Source organism: Hypanus sabinus, chromosome 17 (genome assembly GCF_030144855.1).
Source record: "Hypanus sabinus isolate sHypSab1 chromosome 17, sHypSab1.hap1, whole genome shotgun sequence".
Taxonomy (NCBI): Eukaryota; Metazoa; Chordata; class Chondrichthyes; order Myliobatiformes; family Dasyatidae; genus Hypanus; species Hypanus sabinus.
This window is the reverse complement of record NC_082722.1, coordinates 37,302,713-37,311,565: the sequence shown is the minus strand read 5'-3', so window position 1 is coordinate 37,311,565 and position 8,853 is coordinate 37,302,713. Positions and strand designations below refer to the sequence as shown.

Genomic DNA, 8,853 nt, shown 5'->3' with positions numbered 1-8,853 from the left:
TCTTAGACATTCATCAAAGTCACTCTCTTGAGATCTGTTACCAACCTAATCTCCCCAATTGACCAGCATGTTAAAATCTCCCATGACTATCATAACGTTGCTCTTTTGACTTGCCTTTTCTAGTTCCTGTTGTAATCTGTGGTCCACCTCCCAGCCACTGTTGGGAGGCCTGTATATAACTGCCATCAGGTTCTTTTTACCCTTGCAGTTTCTCAACTCAACCCACAAGGATTCAACATCTTCTAATCCAATGTCATATCTTTCTACTGATTTGATGCCATTCTTTACCAGCACATCCCACTCTGCCTACCTTCCTATCCTTCCGATACAATGTGTAACCTTGGACATTCAGTTCCCAACTACAACCATCCTTCAGCCATGGTTCAGTGATGGCCACAACATCATGCCCTGCAATCTGTAATAGCGCGACAAGCTCATCCATCTTATTTCTTGTACTCTGTGCATTGAGATAGAACACCTTGTGTACTGTATTTGCAACCCTTTTTGATTTTGCAACCCTAATCTACTGAAACTCACCCTGTTGGCTGCGACTATGTTCCATCACTTGTCTGCCCTTCCTGACAATCTGAATGCACACTATCTTTTCTTTTTTACCATCCGTTCAATCTTGAGTCCCATCACTTTGGTTTCCATCCCCCTGCTAGATTAGTTTAAACCCACCCAGCAGCTCCAACAAATCTGTTCATGAGAATATTGGTTCCCATTGGGTTCAGGTGCAATCTGTCGCTTTTGAACAGGTCATGCCTCTCCCTGAAGAAATCCCAATGATCTGAAGCCCTGCCCCCTGCACCAGCTTCTCAGTCATGCCCTTATCTGCCAAATCATCCTGCTTCTACCCTCACTGGCACATGGCGCAGGCAGCAATCCAGAAATTACTACCCTGGAAGATAGTTGGTTCATCTCTAAAGAAGCTCCTGAGTCTTGCTTCCCAGTCCATTTTTTTTCCAGATTTATTTGCAAAACCTTGATGCATGTCATAAAGAATTGATGACAAGACGATATTAACTTTTCAAACCAAAACTAACAAAGAATCATTGCAGTATGGTTTGCAATTCAGAATCCCTAATGAACTTATTTTCAATTACATATCCTGATGGTACGAAATGTTTAGCATTTTCTTCTCTCAGGAAACAGCGCACAAGGCAGATCTAGAGCAGGTGTTGCTAATTGTTCATCTTTGGTCTCATTTACATGGGCATATTTTGCTCATTCAAATAAAGTTGTTCAAATGAAGTGCATGTATAAATAATCTCAGTTAAATTCTGCCTTCATGGAGACTAATGTTGCTTCCTGTTAGGTGAGATCAGTCAGAACCTGTTTCAAAAGTGCCCAGTTAATAAAATACAGCCCAGGCATCATGGATGACATGTCACAACCTATAATTTAATTGAGAATCTTTAAGCAGAATTCAGATTAGAGTGAGCCATGGTAACTTGAGTCAGCTTCACATTTCTGGTTCTTGTACGCTGACATTTAAGCAGAAAGAATTTTGATTACCTTAACATATGATGGAATTCATCTTGAAAATACTAATTAAAATCAATGTTCATTCCTAATGATGGAGAAAGAGTCAAAAAGACGTTCGAATGAAAAGTTCAGGTAGGACAGATAGATATCTTGGGGAGCATTTAATAAATTTAGCTGGAAATGTAATTGTAAAATTAGCTTTTAAACAATCTCAAATGTAATATTGCAGATAGTGAACTGGTGATCAACGTTAATAATTTTTTAAACCAAGATATCAAAATTATACAATTCTGTTTACATTTCTGTGGACTTTCAATTTGTTCTAAGTGTTTTAGAATTGGCTTGTTTTTCATTGATTTAGCCAGGTATTCTTCTATTAATGAGTAACATCACAAGGGGGGAGGCTGGCCTCCTATTATAATAGTAAAACTAATCTGAGCGAACACCATTTAATTATGAGAGGTGAAGATGGGGTGAACTGTATCGGTTGCTTCCTGCTTTACTGGTAATTCACAGGCAGCTTCAAGTGAATTGGTGGACACCTGGCATTCTTGAGAGTCATCCATGCATGTATCATGTATCAAGGTATTTTTAAATATATCCGATTTAAAGTTTGTAGAACAAAAGATTCATAAATTCTGATAGACGTGACAAAAAAGATGATTAGCATTTACTAATGAGATTTCCACAAGGTAAATTGGTTTAGATTCTTTTTAAAGTTATGCATACATTGTGCTAAATCAGGTTGAGGATGTCAGACTTCTGGATATTAATTACGGGAGATTATTGCTAAATTTATTTTCATGATTTCCAATAATTGTGTTCTCATTTGATACTGATATGCATGAAGTTGATACTCTTAAAACTGTTGTGTTATTCCCTATAAACAATATCCACTGAAATTAATGATATAAAGACAATCAGATAGACACTTCCCACGTAATTCTGAATTATTACTTTACCATGATAAGGATAGATGTTTGTGCCATTAGCAACTACAAACAGAAGTACAAGATTAATTCAGAAGTACTTTTGGTCTTCCATAATTTTGTATAAACATACACAAGTATATTGTTCCCTGCTTCATGTGAAAATTGTTCTAATAAAATGAAGCAACAGAAAAGATGAGGGGCCTCTTGTTCATTAAGGACAATGGATACCCGATATTGTAATCAGCATCAGGATGTACGAACTACAAGGGAATGACCACTCCATTCAGAAGCATGTAGTTTCAAGGACTTAAAAATACAAAGAAATGAAGAACTTTCCTTATAGCACTCTTTACAAAATGTAGTTTAAACTTTTCAGTGATAGGTTCCATCAACTTGTTTAGCAGGTCCAAAGTAACTTCTGCAACCTGTACCTTCAATACATGCGTAAGTTGCTTATTGTCTCGTACGCAGATTACAATAGTGGTTAATCTCCTAAAATCTACAAGAAACAACATAGAGAAAACATTTTACAGTGATGAAATTTATGATAACATTCTTAAAGACTGATTTACATTCAAGACTCTGAACATTACTAGCTGTATCTTGGTAATCCAGCTAATAAAGATAACACAAACTTCATTAAGAGTAAATTTCTCCATCTTATATCACCTATATGGTGACTTTAAGATAATAAAACTTTCCAAATCACTTAACAGAGAAAGATCTTAAACATCATTTGACACATAGCTACATATTAGGCAGATAACCAGCATTTGGTCAAAGAAGAAAGAGGAAGAACTGTTATAAATATTTTTTTATGACTGTAAGACAATCTAGAATGTTTTATACATTCAATGAAATGCTCTTAAATTGAAGTCAATGTCATAATGTAAGAAAACACAGCTAATTTGCAGAAAGCTAGTTCCCTCAAACAGCAATGTAATATTGATCATGTAATCTGTTGTAGATGTTAGTTAAGCAATAGCTGTTGCAGAACAATGGAATAAACTTTATTGCTCTTTGAAAAGCACCATGTGATATTTTATGTCGAGCTGAAGAATCAGGTGGAGCTTTTGTTTAACACCTTCTCTGAAAGCACACCATACCCCAGTGCAGTAGTTAGCACAAGAAATTCTACAGATGCTGGAAATCCAAATATATACACACAAAATGATGGGCGAACTCAGAATGATCTTCGCCTGAAATATCAACTGATTATTCCTCCCCATAAATGCAGTCTGATCTGCTGAGTTCCTCCAGCATTGTGTGGTATTATACTGGATGCTTAGCGTTGATTAGCTCCACAAAGCTAAACCTTTATCAAAAGTTCTCACAACAGTCCATCACCAGCTCTGGCAGCAAATTCTAGACCATTTGTGGAAATATAAGTTGTCCAACAAATCTGTGAAATGTCCCTGCACATCTAAATGCGTGCCCTCTGACATTAGAAACATATCACACGTGAATTTGGATTTTTTTCATGGAAGATGCTCACATTTTGAAAACACATAGTGTACAAGCATAAAATATTGCTGAATTGACTGACGCCACAAACCTGGGAAGTTCATATAGTACCTTATCCTCAAGTAGCGCCGAATCCACTAGAATTTGGTCACTGCACTGAATGACAGGTAACTCATGGGACAAGAACGTCCCTGCTGCCCATGGCTCCTTCAAAGATGGAGCTATGTTAGGGAGTACAGTTCCCACCTCTATGAGGGGGCTGATGGGGTCATGAAAGCAAGATTTTGTTGTTTGCATTGCAAGATCCTCAAGAGGTAACTGTTATAAATTGAAATGTTAAGGTCAGTTCATGTAGTTTGACATTTGTTGGGTACGGTGACGATGTCATCAGTCTGGGACAGGACAACATGTGATGTGATGGAGCATGGAAGCCAGAATGAGAAATAAAGACACGTTCAGAGCATGAAGCGTTGTGTCATGATATATGCACTGTCTGATTAAGTACTAAGAAAGATGCAAATACACAACAGTGGCAATGTGGATGGGATGTCGCTCCCTCACAATTGCTTCATTTGCCCTTCTCATGTCTAGACACATTCTGATGTCCTTGTCGGGTTTTGGTGAAATTACTACCAGGTTACCTCAAGGAGTTGGGCCTTCAACTTTCTCAATAATGAATTAGAATCAGAATTAGGTTTATTATCACCGGCATGTGTTGTGAAATTTGTTAACTTAGCAGCAGCAGTTCAATGCAATACATGATCTAGAAGAAGAAAATAAATAAAGAAATAAATCAATTACAGTATACGTATATTGAATAGATTAAAAATCGTGCAAAAACAGAAATAATATATATTTAAAAAGTGATGTAGTGTCCAATGGTTCAATGTCCACTTAGGTATCGGGTGGCAGAGGGGAAGAAGCTGTTCCTGAATCACTGAGTGTGTGCCTTTAGGCTTCTGTATCTCCTACCTGTTGGTAACAGTGAGAAAAGGGCCTGCCCTGGGTGCTGGAGGTCCTTAATAATGGATGCTATGTTTCTGAGACACCACTCCTGGAAGATACCCTGGGTACTCTGTAGGCTAGTGCCCAAGATAGAGCTGACTAAATTCATGCGCCTCTGCAACTTCTATCAGTCCTGTGCAGTAGCCGCTCCATACCAGACAGTGATGCAGCCTGTCAGAATGCTCTCCACAGTACAACTATAGAAGCTTTTGAATGTTCATGTTTACATACCAAATCTCTTCAAATTCCTAATGAAATATATTTGCTGTCTTGAATTCTTTTCTAGCTGCATCAATATGTTGGTACCAGGTTAGGTCCTCAGAGATCTTGACACCCAGGAAATTGAAACTGCTCACTTTCTCCACTTCTGATCCATCTATGATGACTGGTATGTGTTCCTTCATCTTGCCCTTCCTGAAGTCCATAAGCAGCTTTTTTGTCTTACAGATGTTGAGTGCCAGGTTGTTGCTCCTCTCCACTAGTTGGTATATTTTGCTCCTGTACGCCCTTTCATCTCCATCTGAGATTCTACCAACAATGGGTGTTTCAGCAGCAAATTTATAGATGGTATTTGAGCTATGCCCAGCCACACAGTCATGGGTATACAGAGAATAGAGCAGTGGGCTAAGCACACACCCCTGAGGTACACCAGTGCTGATTGTCAGTGAGGAGGAGATATTATCACCAATCTGCACAGATTGTGGTCTTCTGGTTAGGAAGTCGAGGATCCAATTGTAGGGGGTGGTACAGAGGCCCAGGTTCTGTAACCTATCAATCAAGTTTATGGGCATTATTATTAAAAATAATGCCTATTTTAATTAGCTGTTCAAACTTTTTTTCAACACGCTCCCTTATGTCGTAAGGTATCTGTCTGGGAGACAGGTATCAATATGGAGAATAATGTGCTTAGTGTTTGGCTTCCAGCTAGACAGCTCTCTCCCGCCCCATCTCAAAGACATGGGAACATTAGAGAGTTGGCTTAGGCTCATCAGGGGCATGAAATTTATGAAATTACTTTTTCTGTAAATAACAACCGATTTGAAATTCCAGTTTTATGCCCAAAAATAAGTTTAAAGGCAATCTCATTTCTTCACAAGATTCCTTTCCAAACAGAATAATTTTAAGAAATGAATGAAATGGAAATGAAAAAAAAATATTTTCATGATTGCAAATACAACATAAAGTATCTTAAAGTTAAACTTTTTCCAGAGCAGGATGAGCAAAAAAAATACAGATGAGAGAATTTTATTTAACAGAACACCTACTAAATAAATGATTCTTTCTATGAATTAAAACGAAATACCTAAAAATGCAATCAACTTCCTAGCTCTTTGCTTCATCCCTCCCCCCCGCCCCCAAGTTTAAACATAGAAACTTAGAAAATAGGTGCAGGAGTAGGCCATTTGGCCCTTCGAGCCTGCACCGCCATTCAGTATGATCATGGCTGATCATCCAACTCAGAACCCTGTACTTGCTTTCTCTCCATACCCCCCCGATCCCTTTAGCCATAAGGGCCATATCTAACTTCCTCTTAAATATAGCCAATGAACCGGCCTCAACTGTTTCCAGTGGCAGAGAATTCCACAGATTCACCACTCTCTGTGTGAAGAAGTTTTTCCTCATCTCAGTCCTAAAAAGCTTCCTCTTTATCCTTAAACTGTGACCCCTCGTTCTGGACTTTCCCCAACATCGGAAACAATCTTCCTGCATTTAGACTGTCCAATCCCTTTAGAATTTTATACGTTTCAATAAGATCCCCCCTCAATCTTCTAAATTCCAGTGAGTATAAGCCTAGTCGATCCAGTCTTTCTTCATATGAAAGTCCTGCCATCCCAGGAATCAATCTGGTGAACCTTCTCTGTACTCCCTTTATGGCAAGAATGTCTTTCCTCAGATTAGGGGACCAAAACTGCACACAATATTCTAGGTGCAGTCTCACCAAGGCCCTGTACAACTGCAGTAGAACCTCCCTGCTCCTGTACTCAAATCCTTTTGCTATGAATGCCAACATACCATTTGCCTTTTTCACCGCCTGCTGTACCTGCATGCCCACCTTCAATGACTGGTGTACAATGACACCCAGGTCTCATTGCACCTCCCCTTTTCCTAATCAGCCACCATTCAGATAATAATATGTTTTCCTGTTCTTGCAACCAAAGTGGATAACCTCACATTTATCCACATTAACTTGCATCTGCCATGAATTTGCCCCCTCACCTAACCTATCCAATTCACCCTGCATCCTCTTAGCATCCTCCTTACAGCTAACACCGCCACCCAGCTTCATGTCATCCGCAAACTTGGAGATGCTGCATTTAATTCCCTCGTCTAAATCATTAATATATATATTGTAAACATCTGGGGTCCCAGCACTGAGTCTTGCGGTACCCCACTAGTTGCTGCCTGCCATTCTGAAAAGGTCCCGTTTACTCCCACTCTTTGCTTCCTGTCTGCCAACCAATTCTCTATCCACATCAATACCATACCCCCAATACCGTGTGCTTTAAGTTTGCATACTAATCTCCTGTGTGGGACCTTGTCAAAAGCCTTTTGAAAATCTAAATATACCACATCCACTGGCTCTCCCCTATCCACTCTACTAGTTACATCTTCAAAAAATTCAATAAGATTTGTCAGACATGATTTTCCTTTCACAAATCCATGCTGACTTTGTCCGATGATTTCACCACTTTCCAAATGTGCTGTTATCACATCTTTGATAACCGACTCTAGCATTTTCCCCACCACCGATGTCAGACTAACCAGTCTATAATTCCCCAGTTTCTCTCTCCCTCCTTTTTTAAAAAGTGGGGTTATATTAGCCACCCTCCAATCCTATCCTATGGCCTAGCGTTTCTCTCTCCCCTCCTCCCACTTTTCAAATCTACTCCTCATCTTTATCCAGTCCTGATGAAGGGGTTCAGCCCGAAACATTGACCGTACTAATTTCCATAGATGCTGCCTGGCCACTGAGCTCCCCCAGCATTTTGTGTGTGTTGCTCGGATTTCCAGCATCTTCAGATTATCTTGTTTGTGATTCTCTGCAAAGAGTTATTGATGTGGCCATCTCCAGTTCTTTTGCTCCCTCCATCTCCTACCTACCAGCCTTCATGATCTGCTAAGTAGAGTCAGTTTTTCTGTCATTGATGACTAAGGACTCTCGCCATGTGCCCTTGTCTCATTAGTACCATTCGGGAGGAGCTGCAGAAGACCCACACTCAACAATTCAGAGACAACTTCTTCCCTTCTGCCATCAGGTTTCTAAATGGTCCATCAACTTCATATGTGCATTATTCGTTTATGTTTGTAATTTAAAGAAAAGTTATGTTTTGTACTGAACTGCTGCCACTAAACAACACATTTGTGTCATACAGTATATCAATAATAATACATCTGATTCTGATCTGATTTTTTTGTCATTTTTTTGTTCCTCTGCTCAGTTACAGTTGTATAAGATAGATTCTTGCTTTATTATTGTTAGAAACACGAGGAAACAGCAAAATGCTTTTGTTCTGCGTGCCATCCAGGCAGAGCATTTCCAACATTAGGTACAGAAGCTTGAAGGCACATACTCAACAATTCAGTAACAGCTTTGTCTGCTCTGCCATCTGATTTATAAGTGGATATTGAACCCTTGAATACTACCTTACTGCTTTTTATTTCTGTTTTGTTTTGCCCTATTTATCTTAACTTAACTATTATATATATATATGACATACACACTGTATATACTTAATATAATTCAGTTTTCTCTCTATATTTATTTATCATGTATTTATTGTTCTGCTGCCATGAAGTTAACAAATTCCATGACATATGCCGGTGATATTAAATCTGATTCTGATATACCCTGTACATAGCAGTCCGTGAACAAAGAAATCAAAATGGGAAGACTTTCAGATAACTGTAATGACAAAAATTTGGATTCTCAGAGCCATAGCTGCAGACTGAACTGCTTCCAGGT

General features: G+C 38.9%; 1 long non-coding RNA gene across 1 annotated transcript in view; it reads left to right on the top strand.

Moving 5' to 3' along the window:
* The first annotated feature begins 1,454 nt into the window (after positions 1-1,454).
* LOC132407179 (uncharacterized) overlaps positions 1,455-8,853 on the top strand; it is a 31,328-nt gene continuing 23,929 nt past the window's right edge. The window contains exons 1-2 of the long non-coding RNA XR_009516393.1: positions 1,455-1,620; positions 5,176-5,277. This is a non-coding gene — a long non-coding RNA (uncharacterized LOC132407179). The remainder of the gene's footprint in view (positions 1,621-5,175; positions 5,278-8,853) is intronic.